This window comes from Liolophura sinensis, chromosome 6 (assembly GCF_032854445.1).
Source record: "Liolophura sinensis isolate JHLJ2023 chromosome 6, CUHK_Ljap_v2, whole genome shotgun sequence".
Taxonomy (NCBI): domain Eukaryota; kingdom Metazoa; phylum Mollusca; class Polyplacophora; order Chitonida; family Chitonidae; genus Liolophura; species Liolophura sinensis.
The window spans coordinates 80,125,643-80,149,020 of record NC_088300.1 but is presented as its reverse complement, the minus strand read 5'-3'; the positions used below and the strand labels follow the sequence as shown (position 1 = coordinate 80,149,020).

At 39.6% G+C, this 23,378-nt stretch overlaps 1 protein-coding gene across 1 annotated transcript in view; it reads right to left on the bottom strand.

Annotated features, from left to right (window-relative positions):
• Window positions 1-23,378, bottom strand: part of LOC135468136 (soluble guanylate cyclase 88E-like) — a 99,894-nt gene that overhangs the window by 54,101 nt on the left and 22,415 nt on the right.

Genomic DNA, 23,378 nt, shown 5'->3' with positions numbered 1-23,378 from the left:
ACACTGAATCTGTTGTATATATGGCTATAACAACACTGTTCAGTGGGCACAACTTGTTTTCTCAATAGAACCTATCACTATTTTGATCATCAAAATTACATTCACTTGACACTATCTGCTACCGTAACAATCAGCTGGGCAGTTCTGCTTATGGCTCATGAAGTGTGATAAGAATAGAAAAGTGTGTGATATCAAGTTTTATACCTCACTCCGACCCCCACCCACCAGATACAATGTCTCCACCCCACATGCACAGAGTCTCAGACAAAGCAGTACGGGTGCCAGTAATATGAAAGCCTATCACTAATTGGTTTATGGCCCCCCTGCAGAGACAAAGGACCATGCCTTTATTAAAGCTTGGAATCTTTCCAACAGCAACCCTCAATACCTGCAGAACAGATGTCTGGAGACCTATCATACAGCTTAATATGATATGAGTTGGTTAGCACGCTAGCTCAGCGTAATGGAGCCTCTCACCAAAGGGGTCGCTCTAAGTTCAAGTCCAGCTTATGCTGGCTTCCTCTCCGGCCGTAAGTGAGAACGTCTGCCAGCAACCTGCGGATGGTCATGGGTTTCCCCTGGGCTCTGCCTGGTTTCTGCCCACCATTATGCTGGCTGCCGTCATATAAGTGAAATATTCTTGAGTACGGCGTAAAACACCAATCAAAAAAAAAAAAAAAATCAAAAAAAAATAAAACACCAATCAAATAAATAAATAAATATGATATGACAGACATTCCAATAGACACAAATCTCCTAAAAGACAAAAAAAAACCCCACAAGATAAATCAAGGAAATGTGAATAAATAATGCATGTCATGTTAGTTAATAAAAGGGACTAACTAAGACCATTTAATATTACGGCCATTTAACTCACTGAAGGCAGTTAATCTTGTCTAAGCTTCCCTTATAGTTAACAGGGCGCCTAATGCAGACATAAAAATGTCATCAAAGAAGTATTACACCTTTACAGCGTTGAATACTCATCCTTAAATTGAGTAACTGATGGCTGAAATACAAGCATGTAGCAGGATGCATTGTACATTTGTATATGATGTCAGATACAGCTGAAATCTAGTCTTACTTAAGAAGAATATTCACAAAATCTCTAATTTTTTTAAAATACATTTCAACAAATTTTGATTCAAAATGATTACATGTATTAGCCCATCAAACCATTTACACCAGATTGTGCTGGCTTGCTAATGTTGACAGTAGTGCCCACTACACTGTAATTCACAACACGCACATGTAGTATATTCAATGTATGTTTTCTTGTGCTTTCTGACACTGAATGCCCGACAGAGATCTGTAGGTGAGCAATCAACTGCTTCACATCCTCAGCGAGTGTACTGTACATTAGTATCAGAAGGATCAGATCACATAGCTGAGAAAAACAATGGGATAACGATGTGCACATCTGCAATCCAGATCTGAGCCCCAACTGGAAATATGACCACCCATTTTAGGTTGTTATTCCACAATGGTTTTTAAAAAGAAAGAATTTTTAAAAATTTAAAAAGAAACCTCGTCTGATTATTAAAAGCAATCGATAAAGGTTTTATTGGAGCTGGAAAGGATTCCCTGAAGCTATTATATTTGCACTTGATGGGTATCTTACATAACTACATGCATTATATTAAAGACTATATGCCAGCTCATTCATCGCATCAGTCAGAAGGTCGTATATATGTATCTCAATTCAGTCAAATGTGTTTGCATACAGAAGCCATTACTGGAAATAGGGTTAACAGGTGACAAAGTTTGCGGACATTTGGTGCCACACCTACAGAGATGGCAGTCCTGTCCTGCTTAAATAAGATCAGCACAGATGTATAATCCTGTGGACACCAACAGAACTAGCATGACAGTGCCCACTTGACACTTGTCGTTAATGAAACAACTCTAAACACATCAATTTAAGGAAAGACCGTCTTTCCGAGTTGCCACCAATGCTGTTACAATCTCTTTTAATGGACACATACATGCAAGCACCAGATATCTCTGCACTGTACTGTCTATCAATTTTAACCTATCAGTGTGAGCACTGATATCCCTGTAAGGACAGCTGCCACACTGGCAATGTGCCTCTAACAAACCCATACTGTTGTAGAAGGTGGAAAAGTTCTAAGGACACAGTGCTAAGGTCCTGCATTGACTTGGGGCATAATCTTGTATTCTGGAGAAAATACCCTGCTGAATACTTAAACATAGTTCCTCATACACACAATTATATTATCAAACTGTGTGAATTTAGTGTTCAATGTACTTAAAATGTAAAATGATCTAAATTGGATTTTGGTTCCTTTGCTTTATTGACTGAGATTCCCAACTGCGGCAAAAAGCTATTTCAGTTCACGCATGAAGCTCATTTATTCAAATGTACTTGATAATTCAGTTGCCATTTCAACGCCACCAATACCAAAACTGCCGCCAATCAATGCCCCCAATACCAGAGCTGCCGCCAATCAATGCCCCCAATACCAGAACTGCCGCCAATCAACGCCTCCAATACCACAACTGCTGCCAATCAACGCCCCCAATACCACAACTGCTGCCAATCAACGCCACCAATACCAGAGCTGCCACCAATCAACGCCACCAATACCACAACTGCCGCCAATCAACGCCACTAATACCAGAACTGCTGCCAATCAACGCCCCCAATACCACAACTGCCGCCAATCAATGCCCCCAATACCAGAGCTGCTGCCAATCAACGCCACCAATACCAGAACTGCCACCAATCAACGCCACCAATACCAGAACTGCCGCCAATCAATGCCACCAATACCAGAACTGCCGCCAATCAATGCCACCAATACCAGAACTGCCGCCAATCAACGCCACCAATACCAGAACTGCCGCCAATCAAAGCCACCAATACCAGAGCTGCCGCCAATCAACGCCACCAATACCAGAGCTGCCGCCAATCAACGCCAACAATACCACAACTGCCACCAATCAACGCCACCAATACCACAACTGCCGCCAATCAAAAATGCCCCAATACCAGAACTGCCGCCAATCAAAAATGCCCCCAATACCACAACTGCTGCCAATCAACGCCAACAATACCAGAACTGCCGCCAATCAACGCCACCAATACCAGAACTGCTGCCAATCAAAAATGCCCCCAATACCAGAACTGCCACCAATCAACGCTACCAATACCAGAACTGCCACCAATCAACGCTACCATTACCAGAACTGCCGCCAATCTAATCCAAAGTTTTGGATTTTCTTTACATTTTTTAACAGACTATAACAGGCATGGGGAACTTTACGGTAGCTAATATAAATAGCCTTGTGATTGTCATAAAATTTGTAGGAAAAATATTTTAAGCATGCTTATAATAGGAGGAAATTTGGCAGAAAATTACACTGACTTGGTTAGAAACAGGAAACAAGTTGTTACTTACACACATTGTGGCTGTCGACATCTGGATGCATGATGTGAACTAATACATGAGAGTCGTATGAAGTGATGTAGCTGTACACCTAATTACACCTGCTTTATGTCACAACACTTGTATATCTATCATCTGCTTGTTTGACCTCCTCAACACCACCTGACTCTTCAGCAGAAGTGAAATCTGAGACTGGACTAGCTCTCTGAAAATCCTACATACTGTACATTTTCAATTTGCTCAAGTTCTGTAGTCGTGCACATGTACTCCTGTTCTTCCTGTTTTGTTCTTCAGTACGAACACTCTGCAATACACAATGCACATTGTTTCCCACAGAGAAGCAGAACTGTTGATCTGGGTATAACCCACCCACACCTCATCTCAGTGTCATCCACAAGCCGAGTCTGACTCTATCCATGAATGATACCATACAGCATGATTTCCTCCATCAGCAGACTTTACACAAGTTTCATCCAAGAGAGAAAATATCCACTGATTGTAGAATGGTCACTGATGGTGGAAGACAGGTAAAATCTGGGGTAATCACTGCTTTTAGGCCAGCTGTAATTAACCTGGCAGGTCTTGCCATTATTTTCTTGAGTAACAAATGAGTTTGTTCCACTGACCTTGATGTCCAAGATCACGACCAGTTCCAATACAAACAGTGTGTAAATTAGAACAGATCAAGAGACTCACTAGTCTATATAATGGACCTTAATGCCAAGTAGTTTCAGAATGCTCTCAGCAGGTATTCAAATAATCAGCAGGTCTCAAGTAAAAACTGGGCTACCACCTGTCTTCACACAGCAACTACACGTTGCTCTAAGAGACATGTATTCATAGTTCAAAACCAAGCAGTTAAGGAAAAGGCTTGCTTACTAACAAATTACGAAGGTACTTATGCAAAAAAACTTTTCCACACACCAAGGGCTAAAATTTACAGCATACGGCGTCCTCTTATAGCAAATGCCTGACAGAATTGGACTAGCACCATATTAACCAAAATGTCATTTTACAATTTGCAATTTCTCATCAACATAAATAAAGCAAAGGATCGAGCCAATCCTAGACTCTATATTTGCAGATCTGTGAATGTATATGTTATGGTTACCACAGTGCCTACATGCAGATGTCCTTCTGAAAACACATTCCATTCAGCAATCAATTATGGCTCAATCTTCAAGGACAGTTTAAACTCCACAAGAATCTTAAGTTGTACTGCCTTGAATACTGTGGATTTGGCCCTGAGGGTGGTTGTCATGACTGGAGAATCCTTTGTGAGACATCCACTAGCACAGAATCCAACAGAGTCAAGCTTCTTTTATTTCACCAGATAACTGGAGAACTTGATTCACTTCAACTCCATTCATTACATACAAATGAGCAGAGGCTTTGATCAAAGATTTAGATAGCCTAGAGCTTAATTTTGGTCAATAAGCACTGTGACAGTGAACCAGTAAACGACACGGTGGTAGAACTTTGGAAATAACCAATCCAGGCATAGGCAAGGAAGCAACATTTGTCTTTTTTTCAGTCCATTGCCTTCCAATTTTCTTCCAGTGTCACACAGCAGACAATCCGAATGCTGGAGAAATCAGAGTTGATATCAATCCCAGCCCTCACCCGTCACTAAGGACTTGTAATAGTATTTTCTCTGTTTCTTTTCCACGGCTAACCTGGTGAAAATGCTTCATCTGGAACTGGAGCGTCAGAAACAGTTAACACTGATGCTCCTGCTCTTAGCCAGTGATGATCTTAATGCTTCTGTAGAGCAGAGACAGAAGCGTATAAACACGTATGTGTGTAGCCTGCCCCTTCAGCAGACTGACAGCAGCTGAGTGACAGGAGGAGGGACTAGTCACCGTGACGATAGTCATTCACAATCATATATACCTTGTCCTCGCACACTCTCCCCAATTGATTATTCCGATGAATCCCCATGTTCGGTGCACAAATCTATTAGCTGACTGAGCATAGTGCTGAGAGTGGGTGAGACAAGCAAAGCACTAAGTGAGTTAATTTCCTTCGCATTTAACCGGATGCTAATTGTTAGATTGACACAGCCAAATGAGTAGTTCTTAGTTTAAAATACAGTTATCAGCACCCAAAGCATAAGGAACACAATGTACATGACATATCATCAGACCGACACACAGTATTTGGCAAAAAAGGGAAATGCTTAAAAAACAAATACTGTACTTAAAGAAAGCTTTAGCTCATCAGGCTATAATACCATATGTATAAACATAAATCTTTTGCTTACAAAATAAATACTCTAACAGTTCTAAAGAGGCCATTACATGTACAAGGGAGAAAACAAACTATGGTGATTATCACTTTATACTCATTAATAGCTTTGCTTTTCACAGAGTGGAAAGTCGTGAAGTTTAAAAGTAGAATATTTTACTCTAGAGTGAAGTGTTTAGTTTACAAAATCTGTATACCTGAGCAGCCACACTGAAATGTTTACTGCCTTTGGCTACACTTTTATGAGGCTAAGAAACTTATTGGTATGCAGTGTTTTCAGACAGGGTTATGATAAGATGAAACTTATCCTAGTGAGAACAACCCTCTCACTGGGCACACAACCTTCTCCCTGTACACACAACCTTCTCACCATACACACAACCTTCTCACTGGACACACAACCTTCTCAATGGACACACAACCTTCTCCCTGAACACACAACCTTCTCAATGGACACACAACATTCTCACTGTACACACAACCGTCTCCCTGGACACACAGCCCTCTCCCTGGACACACAACCCTATCACTGGACACACAACCTTCTCACTGGACACACAACCTTCTCCCTGAACACACAACCTTCCACGTGGACAGACAGCCCTATCCCTGGACACACAGCCCTCTCCCTGGACACACAACCTTCCACGTGGACAGACAGCCCTATCCCTGGACACACAACCTTCTCCCTGGACACTCAACCCTCTCAATGGACACACAACCTTCTCACTGGAAACACAACCTTCTCATTCGACACACAACCTTCTCACTGGACACACAACCTTCTCAATGGACACACCACCTTCTCACTAGACACACAACCTTCTCAATGGACACACAACCTTCCACGTGGACAGACAGCCCTATCCCTGGACACACAACCTTCTCCCTGGACACACAACCGTCTCCCTGGACACACAACCCTATCACTGGACACACAACCTTCTCACTGGACACATAACCTTCCCCTTGGACACACAACCTTCCCCCTGGACACACAACCTTCCATGTGGACAGACAGCCCTATCCCTGGACACACAACTTTCTACATGGGTTTGACTGGCCTGAGACTCACAGGACAGTTGAGAAAACGGCCTAAAGAAAATGGCTGTAACTATAATGACACTCCTCCAAAAAACTGTCAAAATGTAATAGCTATAAAAATGCCATGAGAAATTATACCAAACAGGTTTTTATCAGCCCCGAAGTATGTGTTTGGCTAGCTGTTAGCTGTTTGGTTAGATGTTAATCAGAAGAAATGCTGTGTTATTCAGAAGGGCAGGAATCAGCTGACAGCATGAAGATTGAGGCTAAGGAAGCGCTGACGCCACAGGTGAGATTTTATGGACTGATATCATACCCTCCTTACTCTCACCATCACATTATACATCTCTGCTAGAAGAATTATCTATTTCCTTAAACAGCTCTACACTCAATACCGCTGTATAGTGGTAACAGGCCTAGGGGTGCAGTAATCAGAAGGGTTTTAAACCCCACCCAGCTTAAGGGCTGCATATGATGTAACTCTGATCTCTGAGGTCAAGTACCTGAAGATAGACGTACTCTGATTAAAGACTAGCCCACTGTGGTTTTCTCATTAAACTGTCTCCGTGCACCAAAAAGCCTTTACAAAATCCTAGTTTTATCTCTCCTTCTGCAGAGTTGATTTATGTAATCAGAACTGTGGTGATAGAAGTGGCATTCCACTATGATCAAGCGGCCCTACTACACCAGCACATATCACACATTGTGTGTATCCAGACCAACCCTTCTGTAATGCTAACATGATGAAGTTTCATCAACACAAACCAATTATTAGGAGACTTTCTGGCGTGCAGGGAGCAATCCCTTAGGCACCAAATTCAATCCCTCATGAATAAAGTAAACAAATGCTTGGCTTCAATGGCAAACAGTCTGTTACATGTTCATACAATTTAGGATTTTGGATTTGAACAGAAATTAAATTTAAACTTGAGGCAAATTAATCATAAAAATGTTATCCAACACATCGTCATGCAATTGAAATAATGATGAGAACATTTTTGCAAAAAAAATCTCTTTTTTTTCTTTTGATGAGGGGTGAAAATAACTGAGTTTAACCACATTTTTTTGGACTAACTGAGAAGACGTACACATGTGAATCATGCCTTGACAGACATGGATCCTGACAAACCCGATCAAGTGAAATGTTTCTGTTCCTGAGCTGGAACAACAGTATTAAGCCAATCCTGAAAATATTACCATGACTACAAGTGACTATAACAGGTGAAGATATGCAGCCAGCTTGAAGGCTTTTCAATTATAATTGCTCAGCTTGTACACGGACTTCAACACAAATAAGCAGCAGGTACTTGGCAAATGAGGCTCTGCATACCTGAGTGTGTTGTGTACAACTGAGGCAAGCATAACAGTCTTACATTCATCAAGTGTTCAGGTACGCAAATATGTGGGGAGGGAGAGGTGTTAAAAGAGTCGTTGACACTGCCATCCAAAATATTTGTCAACTTGCCAGATATTTTTTGTACCTGTCATTCACTGTGGCAATGAACATACCAGCAGCTGACACACTAATCTACATTGTAAATGAATGAAATACCAATTAAGGTTTTCACATTCCTAGTTTAACACCAAGGAGAATATGCCCAGGGTGGACCAGGCCTTGGACAACACACTGATTTCTGATCTGACTTCATATGTAACTGTATCAACATATGCGTAGTTCAACGATGAAATTTGCAATATGAAGTTTTGCAATTTGCAACATCATGTAACTTTGCAATAAACTGTGCTCATGTACATGTAGGTCTACCTCCAATAGGCCCTTAGTACCATCAAATGGGCTCCCTGTCACTTATATATGAACATGTATGAAACCTAATCTGCCCTATTTTATGGCATGTTTTCAACAAAGGCGACACAACGATGGCGACACAACAAAGGCGATACAACAAAGGCTATACAACAAAGATGATACAACAAATAAACAACGGCTCTATGACACCAATTTTTTTCTAGCACAAATAACATGTGAATAAAAAATTTGCCGCATATAAAGAATGATGCTGGATAGGAATTCACCTTTGTAATGTATGGATTGCATGGTATACACACCTACACTTTTCTATATATCTGAAGACATTTACATACTCTTCAGATTGGGTACTCACATGTGTTGCTGGGTTAAGGAAACACCTTGCAATACCTGGAGTTTTTGGGTACTCACATGTGTTGCTAGGTTAAGGAAACACCTGGCAATACCTGGAGTTTTTGGGTACTCACATGTGTTGCTGGGTTAAGGAAACACCTGGCAATACCTGGAGTTTTTGGGTACTCACATGTGTTGCTGGGTTAAGGAAACACCTTGCAATACCTGGAGTTTTTGGGTACTCACATGTGTTGCTGGGTTAAGGAAACACCTGGCAATACCTGGAGTTTTTGGGTACTCACATGTGTTGCTAGGTTAAGGAAACACCTGTCAATACCTGGAGTTTTTGGGTACTCACATGTGTTGCTGGGTTAAGGAAACACCTGTCAATACCTGGAGTTTTTGGGTACTCACATGTGTTGCTGGGTTAAGGAAACACCTGGCAATACCTGGAGTTTTTGGGTACTCACATGTGTTGCTGGGTTAAGGAAACACCTGTCAATACCTGGAGTTTTTGGGTACTCACATGTGTTGCTGGGTTAAGGAAACACCTGTCAATACCTGGAGTTTTTGGGTACTCACATGTGTTGCTGGGTTAAGGAAACACCTGTCAATACACACAGAGTTTTTGTTTTTTGACTGTATATGCATTAATTGTATGTACAGTAAGTAAATAAAAAACAGAAGGGATACATGCAGTATAAACTAAATCTGGCAAAAATGTGCATGACTGAATCACAACACTACAGATGGATATGCTTACTAATTTCCCCTCTGAATGTGTGCTCAACTGTGTGTACAGCTATACATGTATGTATGACCCCAGAGCACCTGCTACCTTGGTGGCTCACCTGAATGGTTGGGATAGTGCTCCCTCCAACCCCACCCCCAAGAACAGAACTGAGTTTGGTACAAATATTCTTGTGAGAATGTTTTTATTTTACAACACTAGAATATACAATAAGCCTGCCTTCCAAAAGATCAAAACAAGTGTCATATCACTTCCAACTGCCCTGTTACAGGACCACAATAAATTACACTGGTATCCACCCTGACTGCATCTGGATGACAACGTGACACATGTACACACCAACACACGGTGATACTCTGCATGCTGAAATCAGCCAGTCTCAAAAAAAGCAATGCTCCTGCATCGAATCAGTAAAGACTTATATAACATGGCATAATACGGCCTCTAAGATCCAGCCTACACATACCTGTGCTAGCAGCATATTTGTATAGTTTAGACAGACTGGTCAGAATATAACTGGATAACAGACAACTGTAAGACAGAAAACAAGACTTTCAGAAATCTATCTGGACTGTTATGGGAGACTGACACACAAGCAAATCTCGGCATAGCAGACCTATAGACAGGCCCCTGTGGAAATGACAAACTTCATTAACTACCACACGAAGCTAACAGTGCAACAATATCCAGACATAAATCACTAACAGCCTTGACCAGCCTAAACGAAAAGAAGCCTGGCGGAAATTCAAAACCAATACAACATGAGTCACTAAGTATACATCAGAGCTAACTTAGGTTGAGTGTTGTTTTGACTGGTGTAAACAGCACTGTTATTATAAAAAGCAAGCTTCCATCAACACATTTGATGCTTAACTTTGAGGGAAAGTCCAAGATGATAACCAATTGTATTTTACCTACCCCAAGCCCAACGCACACTGATGGTTTCAGGGAAGATCAGGGCTGCCTGTATGAGTCTGTCGTCAAGTTTACCTGTACAACTATATTACCTTTGCTCAATACATTTAGGACATCACACAGTGCAGGTTGAATGCCATAAATACTGTAGAAGCGAGAAGGGCAAATGATAAACCCTCAAGTGGGCTCTCATTTCCACGTTTCACCAGAACAATATGTCAGGCACTGCTACCAGTATTCAAATGTCATTTTGTAATATAATGATTTTGTGTACATGAACAAGTTAAGCAGCGTTTTAGACTTTCCCTGGCCTATGCCCATGTATACAGCATGACAGACAGCGTATATGAGGTCTAATACGTCGTTATGTCCTGTAATGTTAAAAGCTGATTAACCTTGTACTTGGACATCTTTCTGTTGAGCCCAGATTGGAACATTATAATACAAAACTTTCTTTTTTGACATCATGGCATCTGGGTGTGACATCATTGCATTTGGGTGTGACATTTGAGTGTGACATCATGTCATCTGGATGTGACATCATTGCATTTGGGTGTGACATTTGAGTGTGACATCATGGCATCTGGGTATGATATCATTGCATTTGGGTGTGACATTTGAGTGTGACATCATGTCATCTGGATGTGACATCATTGCATTTGGGTGTGACATTTGAGTGTGACATCATGTCATCTGGATGTGACATCATTGCATTTGGGTGTGAAATTTGAGTGTGACATCATGGCATCTGGGTATGATATCATGGCATTTGGGTGTGACATTTGAGTGTGACATCATGGCATCTGGGTGTGATATCATGGCATTTGGGTGTGACATTTGAGTGTGACATCATGGCATCTGGGTGTGACATCATTGCATTTGGGTGTGACATTTGAGTGTGACATCATGGTATCTGGGTGTGACATCATGGCATTTGGGTGTGACATTTGAGTGTGACATCATGGCATCTGGGTGTGACATCATGGCATTTGGGTGTGGCATTTGAGTGTGACATCATGGCATCTGGGTGTGACATCATGGCATTTGGGTGTGACATCATGGCATCTGGGTGTGACATCATGGCATCTGGTTGTGACATCATGGCATTTGGGTGTGACATATCAACATGTGTAATGTACAGAAGTCACACCTTACATAAAAAATAACACTTTTATCAGTGAAGGATCTCCTGATATGTCACCCTTGTATACATAATAAATTTTATTATTGTGACTATTAACAGGAGGCTATGATGGCTTTAGTGCTTTAAAGTAATCTGCATGTAGCTAATGCCATGTTCATGATACACTTCTTATGCTCTACATGTAGCTAATGCCATGTTCATGATACACTTCTTATGCTCTACATGCAACTAATGCCATGTTCATGATACACTTCTTATGCTCTATATGTAGCATGTTAATGATACACTTCTAATGCTCTACATGTAGCTAATGCCTTGTTCATGATACACTTTTTATGCTCTACATGCAGCTAATGCCATGTTCATGATACACTTCTTATGCTCTACATGTAGCTAATACCATGCTCATGATACAACATTAAGGATACCAATACTAACATTATGGACACCAATACCAACATTATGGACACCAATACCAATATCACAGACACCAATGCCAATATCACAAACACCAATGCTAATATCACAGCCATCAATATCATTATCCCTGATATCAATTCCAATATCACAGACACCAATACCGATATAACAGACACCAATATCACAGACACCAATACCTATATCACAGACACCAATACCAATATTAGTGTCACCAATACCAATATCACAGACACCAATACCAATATCAGACACCATTACCAATATCACAGACACTAATACCAATATCATAGACAATAGCAATATCAGAGACACCAATACTAATATCACACACACCAAAACCAATACCACAAACACAAATATCGATATCAAAGACATAACTACCAATATCACAGACACCAACACCAATATCACAGATTCCAATACCAATGTCACAGACACCAATACTAATATCGCAGACATCACTACCAATATCACAGACACCAATTCCAATAACACATACACCAACACTAATGTCACAGACACCAATACCAATACCACAGACATCACTACCAACAGCACGAAATGTCAATATGTGCCCCTTATTTCACTTATGTCACTGATTTGACAAATGTGCTCACACATCAGATAACCCTTCTAACCTTTCTATTTTTCATTTCAGGTTAAAGGTTAAAGCTTATTACAGGTTGTTATGGGCAAGTTGCTCATTAAATTTTCATCATTTGTCCTCACAAGGCTATTCAAACACCTCTTCATTTCACCTTTTTTAACTGTGATAAAGACTAAAGAGGACAGCCTCAGGGGATTCACGCATTCAGCTGAGATTTTTCATACAAGAACAAATTAGAACCAATCATATGCTGCAGTTCAGCCTGATTCCAACACAGAATCCCACCCACATCATGGTAAGGTTCCCCAATTTGTAGTCAGCAACAGCCTCAGACAATATCAAGTTAAAATTACATGATCATCTTAATTTTAACACGATTTTAGCCCCGAGGACAATTCTGGATGTACTGTGTTGAGAGAAGAAAGTGACATTAAACATTAAGGAACAGAGATGGCAAACTTCAGCCCTTTATCCTACCAATACATTACAGTACATTCACAAAAGACTGTTGTGGCAACTAACACAGGCAACTGTTTCATGAATGAAGGCCACATCACTGCCAGTCTGTATTCTACTCAATAACTTTGAAAACTTGACATTAAAACTTCAGAGAAATATTGTGTTTAGTATGCCTTTTGGCACATATTTCCCAACATAATGCAATGATGTGTCGCCCAATAAAACGAAACAAATGAATTAACCTTGATTATTTGGATGAGGGATGGAAATAGACCTGCATGTAAATGGCCACAGAAGCATTTAATAGAACTGCATGTAAATGGCCACTGGGGCATTTAACAGACCTACATGTAAATGGCCACAGAGGCATTTAACAGACCTGCATGTAAATGGCCACTGGGGCATTTAACAGACCTACATGTAAATGGCCACTGGGGCATTTAACAGACCTGCATGTAAATGGCCACTGGGGCATTTAACAGATCTACATGTAAATGGCCACTGAGGCATTTGATAGACCTCCATGTAAATGGCCACTGGGGCATTTAACAGATCTCCATGTAAATGGCCATTGAGGCATTTAACAGACCTACATGTAAATGGCCACAGAGGCATTTAATAGATCTGCATGTAAATGGCCACTTGGACATTTAACAGACCTGCATGTCAATGGCCAATGGGACATTTAACAGACCTGCATGTAAATGGCCGCAGAGGCATTTAACAGACCTACATGTAAATGGCCACTGAGGTATTTAACAGACCTGCATGTAAATGGCCACTGGGGCATTTAATAGGCCTACATGTAAATGGCCACTGGGGCATTTAACAGACCTACATGTAAATGGCCACTGAGGCATTTGACCTCCACGTAAATGGCCACAGAGGCATTTAACAGACCTGCATGTAAATGGTCACAGGGGCATTTAACAGACCTGCATGTAAATGGCCACTGAGGCATTTAACAGACCTCCATGTAAATGGCCACTGAGGCATTTAACAGATCTACATGCAAATGGCCACTGGAGCATTTAACAAACTTGCTTATAAATGACCACTGAAACATTTAACAGGCCTACATGTAAAAGGCCACTGGGGCATATCTTTCTGACATGCTTGGTAACTCTATAAATCAATGTTTAATGTAGAACTCTCACAAATCCATGTGATACGCCATATGAGAGAAACCAGAAACATGATGTTGTCTCACTTTTACTGTATTCTAATTCAGCCCATGTGGCATAAAGGCAAAACAAAGATTGTATGTTCAGCTGTTCTTTGGTTATAGGAAAAACAGGTGTCTGGTTATAAAAACTGACAACATGGTGGCCTGTTAGCTGTTTTCAGCGCGAGTGATAAGGTTTAAGTGTGATATCTCAGTTATACAACATCACAAAAACAAAAAAATGTATGTTGTTAAACTTTGGGTTTAATATTGTTGAAATCAAATAGGAACTTCTCTGGATGTGCATGTAGATCCAGACTCCAGAAAAATGCCTTGAGCATAACCTTAAGTTATGTACATGTACATACCAGTACTTCAGCCCACTTGTCACAGGAAAACAGACAAGATGGTCAAATCGCCAGAAGTATGTTAAAACACATGAAAACACAGATGTTCACGTACATACAAGCATCACTCATAATTTTATGGCTAACATCTACAGGATTGCACAGTGCTGTTAACTGTAGCTCACTTATTATCTCCCCTGAAAAACCCTCGAAGGCTCCAGTACACATTATGAGATAAAACATAAGCACTGGCTAACCAGGTCCCTCAGGTTAGCATTTAACACTAAAGCCAATAATATTTATTTATTTATCTGATTGGTGTTTTACGCCGTACTCAAGAATATTTCACTTATATGATGGCGGCCAGCATTATGGTGGGAGAAAACTGGGCAGGGCCTAAGGGAAAACCTACAACCATCTGCAGGTTGCTGGCAGACCTTCCCACGTAAAGCTGAAGCCAATAATACCCATCTATTACAAAAAGTGATTTAAGAAAAATTATTTAGAAAGTGAAGGTGTCTTCAGGTTCTTTGGAATCTCGGCGTAAAAATATAAGTTTCAGCTCCAAAAGTAAATATTTTATGGCATTCAGTTGATTTTCCACTAACAACGCACATTTCCAAACCAAATTTTAGGTAAGTTACTGTAAGCTTGGTGTCCATCCAGCAGAGATTTGCACAATCCCTAAATGGCTTATCTATTATTATCTACCAATTAAACCAGCCACACAAGGACAGAATAATTTGCACACCACTCCACAGAGTAAAATGAACAGTTGTTCCTCAGCAAAGCACAAATGTCAGCTTTGAATGTTGTTACTGTTTCTCTGATACAACCATCATGCAGTAATGGGAGAATGCTGGAAACCCTGGGCATAAACCAACATCATATAAATTCCTTCATTCACACAAAAATAAATAACTAAAATAATTACATAACAAAAAGAAAACTTACCATGGCTAGAGTTAGACCAGAACAATGCTATTTCATAATTCCATGAAAAACAATTTCATTTTTGCAAGCAACAATTTTAAAGACATATCCATCACATATGTTTATCAGATGTGTTACGTACTACACCCAGAGAAAGTGGGCATTCACTATTGTGCAGTTTATTATTTATATGCAGCACCTGTATGTAACTACAGAGCAGTGTTGTACTACAGTCTAATATAGTCTAGTACATAAAGTCTAGTGATCTAAATTCCTCAGTTGTATCTCACTAATCACACCCTGGATAACCTGTATGATGAAGTTTGGCTAGGTCTTAGATCTCGCTTAGCTAATCCGTCTCTCTTAAGGCAAAGCCTGTGGTTAAGTATGGTTTACCCTAATTGCCATAAATCAGGCCAACAAACTCTGTCTGCTGGCCCAATTACTACTCAATAAGATCAGCTGTGAGGGCAGATCAGCAATGGAAGAAAGGAGAGGGGGAGGGGGAGGTGGAGGTGGAGGTGGAGGAGGAGATTTAGCTCACAAGAGCAGATACCAACCCTGAAGAACTGTTACCACATATTAAACACTCATCGGTTAAGCCACACACTTTGATTAAGCTGTTGCTCTCTAGAAGACTGATACATTTGCCTTCTGGCGCAAACTCTGGCATTCCTTGGGCAAAATTGGCTCAATTTCTCTTTGGACTGAGTCTCATTAGACACAGGGTGATTGGTTTATCTGTCAGGCTAATGAGATTTGTGGACCGTATGTAGATCAGTTTGTAAAAGGTCACTTTTAGATCAGAGAATAAATCAACATCATTTCTTACACAAATATGCTGGCTGTAACAAATACATGCAAATTGTCATAAAAAATGAAAGTTGCCACCTATACTGCAAACAGTGGGAGAATCACAGAATGTAAGCTACACATTGATCAAAGTCAAAAACTGAGGTGACAACTGCCATGTATAAAGATTCCCTGGCCATATGGCTAACAACGGTGAAGATCTAACCTACGTCAGAGAACTCAGTTAACACACTTGTAAATGGACATCCCTTGTCCACGTTTCCAGTCGCCTGGATGCCGAGATTCCTGTCTGACGTCTACATAGAGCCTGAGAAGCACACCTGTCTAACCTTCAGGCAGGCAGCACTTTCTAAGGCGAAAACAATTAGCAACACCTGACACTTCTCCAGGCAGTGACCATCTCTACTCTATAGAATCCAATTCAACCACTACCAAGCAGTGAGCATTTACACATTGCTTAAAACCCAGTGATACATACTGACAACTCTATAGCTGACTTTAATAACCATCTTTGTACAAGTAGAAATGTCTTAAGTTTTCATCCATGTTAATTTTCAACTCAGGCAGATATTAAAATTTCCATTGCTCAAAGAGTTAAAGTTTTTGAGAATGCAAGACCAGGAGCCAGTTTCACAATGAAATTTCAGGCTTTAGCCTAAAAGTGTAATCTAAAATAAACTCTGCAATATTTCTATATGTATTCATCAAACTGATGAAAATGCTGACCTCTGATCTGATGTGGTAGAATCTTTTGTGGTAGCACAAATTCAGCCAAGTTTGAGCATCTCCCCACAAACATTTTGTTCTGGGGCTCTGTGGAAGAGCACGACCACATAGTATAAACACATGCTTTGAAGGCAAAGAAAATCAAGTTACTACTCCGCAGCATATGTAACTTAATTAAAAAGAGATCCTCAACAATCAAAAAAAATATGTCTCAATAACATTCTACATGATAAAGTGTTCACGCACAGCTAATCTCTCACAACACGTCTTCATAACAGTTGACAGTCCAGAGCACCCCTAGTGCATGTGGTTCAGCACTTGAGGATGAGTTGCAGGGACAAATCTGAACACAAGGAAAAGCACCATTACGCCTAAATGGGGTTGATCATTAAAACAATAACTTACAGTAGGTATGTACAAGTGCAGATGATAAGCAAGGTGTATGGTAAGTTTTATCAAAATCAGCACAGACAGAAGGGCAGACAAGGTGATTCCAGAATACCCTCAGCATAAATACTAAGAAAAAAAAATTTTTTTTTAAAAGAGAAACAATTGTTGTAAAAGAGAAAGCTTAACCTTCAATCCACATGGGTGCCCGTCATGCCGGACCAAAAATAAAAGCTTAACCTTCCTTCTGAGTATGTACATTTACACACCATTCTTTAGACTAGGGCGACAGAAAAAGCTTAACCTTCAGTCCATGTATGAGAACCCAATACACAAGAGCTAAGAAAATAAGCTTAACCTTCCATCCAAGTATGTACATTTACACACCATACCTTAGATTAGGGAGCTAAAACAAAAAACCTTAACCTTCAATCCATGTATGAAAGCCCATTATACTGGAAATAGAAAAAGTTTAACCTGACAGCAACATCGATATCGGCACTTTCACACCCTCTCCCAATACCTCTTCTTGCTGTGTACAGGCAAGCTAAAATATAACTTATCTGGGAGAAAAGATGCCCAGGAACTAGAGGCATTATATTACCAATTATCAGTAATTGACATCTGAGATGAGACACAGTCAAGACAAATGACACTGTGGCATCAACAAAATCATTTGACATCCAGGGATTAAAATGAAAATACTGCAGTACATTTGCCTTTGGAGTACAAAAGATTCCCGCATAAATATAAGCGTCATGTCCGACAGTGGCAGAGGATTTTCTGCAACATTTTATGTACACCAATGGAGTTGTCAATGAGACTTCTCAAAATTAATAAACACATTACACGGCTTTTAAGATTCTTTACGTTGCGGTCTACATGTACAACTGTATCTCAGCATTCGTTCACACATGTATATACAGAAATTTCTGTTTTTCAACTTTTTGTGTATTACAACATGTACTTTCAACAAGCAAAGAATATGCAGAACAACAAATATTTTTATACATTTATTTATTTGATTTATTTTTCACTTACATGCTGGCAGTCATCATTATGGGTGAAGAAAACTAGAGTGCCTGGGAAAAACCACTAACCTTTGGCAACTCTGGCCATTCATGACAGACAATTGGTCTTCAATTACTGTTAGACTTTGCATGTTGCAAGTAGTGAGAGTGCAAGAATCTAAGTAGCAAGTAGTGAGAGTGCAAGAATCTAAGTAGCAAGTAGTGAGAGTGCAAGAATCTAAGTATGTAGCAAGTAGTGAGAGTGAGAGAATCTAAGTAAGTAGCAAGTAGTGAGAGTGAGAGAATCTAAGTATGTAGCAAGTAGTGAGAGTGTGAGAATCTAAGTATGTAGCAAGTAGTGAGGGTGTGAGAATCTAAGTAAGTAGCAAGTAGTGAGAATGAGAGAATCTAAGTAAGTAGCAAGTAGTGAGAGTGTGAGAATCTAAGTAAGTAGCAAGTAGTGAGAGTGAGAGAATCTAAGTAAGTAGCAAGTAGTGAGAGTGTGAGAATCTAAGCAAGTAGCAAGTAGTGAGAGTGAGAGAATCTAAGTAAGTAGCAAGTAGTGAGAGTGAGAGAATCTAAGTAAGTAGTTAGAGTGTGAGAATCTAAGTAAGTAGCAAGTAGTGAGAGTGAGAGAATCTAAGTAAGTAGTGAGAGTGAGAGAACCTAAGTAAGTAGCAAGTAGTGAGAGTGAGAGAATCTAAGCAAGTAGCAAGTAGTGAGAGTGAGAGAATCTAAGTAAGTAGCAAGCAGTGAGAGTGTGAGAATCTAAGTAAGTAGCAAGTAGTGAGAGTGAGAGAATCTAAGTAAGTAGTGAGAGTGAGAGAACCTAAGTAAGTAGCAAGTAGTGAGAGTGAGAGAATCTAAGTATGTAGTGAGAGTGAGAGAACCTAAGTAAGTAGCAAGTGGTGAGAGTGAGAGAATCTAAGTAAGTAGCAAGTAGTGAGAGTGTGAGAATCTAAGCAAGTAGCAAGCAGTGAGAGTGAGAGAATCTAAGTAAGTAGCAAGCAGTGAGAGTGTGAGAATCTAAGTAAGTAGCAAGTAGTGAGAGTGAGAGAATCTAAGTAAGTAGTGAGAGTGAGAGAATCTAAGTAAGTAGCAAGTAGTGAGAGTGAGAGAATCTAAGTAAGTAGCAAGTAGTGAGAGTGAGAGAATCTAAGTAAGTAGCAAGTAGTGAGAGTGAGAGAATCTAAGTAAGTAGCAAGTAGTGAGAGTGAGAGAATCTAAGTAAGTACCCAGTAGCGAGAGTGTTAGAATCTAAGTAAGTAGCAAGTAGTGAGTGCCTGAATCTTAGTATTACAAGGCTGGTTTTGAACCTGCATCTCGTCTGTCCTGGCAATTAAAAGATAAGCAGATGTGACCACTAGACCATGAATTGCTTCCACACTCTGCTGGATTTCTACTCTACTTTTCTGTATTCAGCAGACTCTAGAGACTAAAGAGAATCCAACATATCAAAGACAACAAAAATTTGTACACAAACACACACACACATACACATGCAATAAAAAATTACAAGACTCTATTAACTACTAAACATATGTGAAATCCAAATACTTGAACTTTGCAGTGTGGTTCAAAAAGGGCTTGCAAAAGGCCTGATCACAACCCCACCTCTCTCTGTCCGTATACCATATCCAGATCTGCCCCTGTCTGACTGACCATTCTATCCCAACACTCATCTGCCTATCACAATCTGTCATACACACCAATCTCAAAACTAAGGCAATGTCATGCATATCTCAAAGTTTATACCCTGGATTTTTCTTGGTCTGAGTTGATGACAGACACTTTGCAGCCATTTATGCCCTACAAGCCGTGCTTCTGAGTGGGCTTGAATGCCACGGAGTCACAGAGTCAAGTTGATTCAGCTTGACTGCAGAAAGGAGGTCTTTGACGTCCTTTTTAGCACTCAAACCTAAACCCAAACCCACATCTTGTGGATGAAACATTTAGCCTGGCAAGACAAACTCCCGCTTGGTCAAAATGGCTGATTGCAAGTTCAACAGCTATAAATAAAGATACATGTATGCATTTCATCAGTCAACCCCATCACAAATTTTTCACAGCATCAGTTGCTTCATTATGAACAGTGAGTCAAGATGATTTCAAAACAAACTGAACACAAAACGAAGAGCCTGGTCCCATCCATGCTGATCAATAGGTGCCACAAATATCTCATAGGGTTTCTTAACACCTCACAAATATGATGTATTCGACAAAGCACAAAGGCTTTCATAAAGCTGCCTAACAACATTCTCATCCAATTTTCATATTTTAATAAATAGACTGAACAGCATCAAGGTTCATTAAGAAGTCACACCTTCTCCACAAACTGTCAATACACGATGCAAGAATATCTATCCTGATTGTTACATCTACATTCCTCCAAAGCACTGCACGCACTTATCAAATCTACAATCCTATTTAGAAAATACCAAATTTGTTTATTAAAATGCAAGTGCTGGCAGTTCTGCCTCATCTGATGTTGGCGTAGTTTTAGTTTGACTTGGTTGATTGCATCCAATCCTGAACATCTAAGGGGCATTGGTTGTTTCCTGATCTGAGTGTGTGGGCTGAAATAGCATTGGATTGGTCAATATTAAGGCTGGAATGGTGTGGGTATTTTCCTCGTGTCCACAAATGCAAATGTTATGATATTGTTAACGCTTTGCAGTGCTGACAGCACTACAGCAATAACAATATGACAGAAACACAAAGCTGCTGTAGATGTCACCAAGGCAAACTGTATTTCCACATCTCCTCTTAATTTTTCATCAGCTTCTTAAACAACAGCACTCTCAGTCCCCACTGAATAACTATTATGCATCTGCCTTTTTTCTGATATTCGTCAAAATATTTTATGTAGTGATAAAAAGCCCATCTGTTTTACATTAACAGAGTAGGTTTAACAAGAGTAAGCTTAAATAATTACCCAACATTATCTTTTATTGGATATTATATGTTGATCTATTTCTTCATCAACCAGAGTAAATACTCTCCAGTCATGGAATGCCCAGGCATTTAGTACATCACAGCCTAACTATTTGCTCCTTACGACAAACACTTTGATGTCATTAGTAAATGCGCTATAATGGTTGGACTGGGAATCCACTGTTAATGACCCTGTTACTTGTTCTTATTCCTGTCAATCCGTTCCCGAAGTTAATGGTTGTGCACTGTCTCCATTCTGTCTGTATAAGAACTAGGCTGATGGATCACCCTGCAGTTATCTCCTCTTGACATAAATGTCCACGGCAGCAGTAGGTCACCTCCCGTGAGTTTATCAGAAGTATCACCCCCTTCCCCTGTAAATGGGACAGTAATGAAGCCTCCAAACTGATTAGCAGCTAAGCTATTGGAATACACCATTCCTTCTCTTTATCAGATTATCACTCAGCCATGTTAATCAATACTCTGGCTCAGCTGGCAAATGCTTGCCTCAATTTCTACAAAGGTGTATCCAGCTGCACTTTCATTCCTATTTAAACAGGTGTTTATAAATGAGGCAAACACCACAGAAACTTTTTCATACCCCGCAAGCTGCACGGATAAACTACAGCAGCTGATTTCTCTTACTCCAAAGATACCCCACAAACAAGGTTTTTTTACCAAGCAGAGAATCGCAGACAAGAAAATGTCTGTCCATTGTACATATTGTCTGATCAGGATGCTTATAGAGCTCTGAAGAGGCTGCACATGTTATAGTGATCAATGCATCCAAAATATATCAAATTAATGGAAACTTATTTATTTGATGGTTAAGATTAACAATCATACTCGAAAATTAATGGAAATAATTAAATTACAAATAATAAATGCAGACACAGACTTTAGAAGTCTGTTGTATGTGATAAGATCTCACAACAGAGTCCAAATGCTGAAAGCACACCTTTACATAACTGCACAAAAAGCTATATTATAGACAGAAAAATGCTGAAGAAGAAATAGAGTACACTATAACACCTTGTCAACTGTTAAAATTATTGGTAAAAAGTTAATTTAATTCTTGAGAATAACATCAATGACTGTAAATATGCAAACGTGTTATTTTACACTGTTGTCTCGTTCATGTCTGTTTTTAATGCCTTTTAGTTTAAGGGATCCACTTGTTTTCTGTTTCAGTGACTGGTTGTTTCAAGACATAACACGTACAATTTGGATGCAAACATTTGCTCCTGAATAAAAAAAATATATCATATATGTTCAGAACTGCTATCTTCACAACGGGATTTTGTAACATGCAAGGAGTTACAGTTTACAATAGTCTGTATTTATTTTAAATAAATCACAAAAGAGTTTTCTTTATTGCCCACTGTGGACCAGCAACAGATCCAACAACATCATTGCAGCTTGAACACAGGTTTGTTCACATTGTAAACTGGATTTGTAAGTGGTGTTGATTTATAATGAATTTATTATCTATGTAACTATTTCAGGCCTGATTTGGAATAAATGTTTTCATTCATTCATGAATATGGCACACAAAGCATCAGTGTAAGATGAAAACAACATATATTTTGGATGTAGTGATCAGAAATGATTCAGAGTTGAAATGATTTTGTCTGTCAAAAATAACGTAAGCAAGGGTCTGTGCTCCTCTTGGGTAAAGCTTCATTTAGGAATTACATGATCACTGACTTTACTTTATATTTTATGAATGGTATGTATTCTTGCTATTATCTTCAGTCAGTTTCAAAGAAAAATAAAAGGGCTGAAAAAAATTAATCTCTGTGTAACATATTTATAACACTTCAGCATATTTTCAGTCAAATATAAAAATAAAGTTACAAGTATTTATAGGTAAAATATGTACTTTTCTGGTGAAATTTGGAGAGAATTGTATATTGTTATTATCATGACATGACAGTTCCTTTA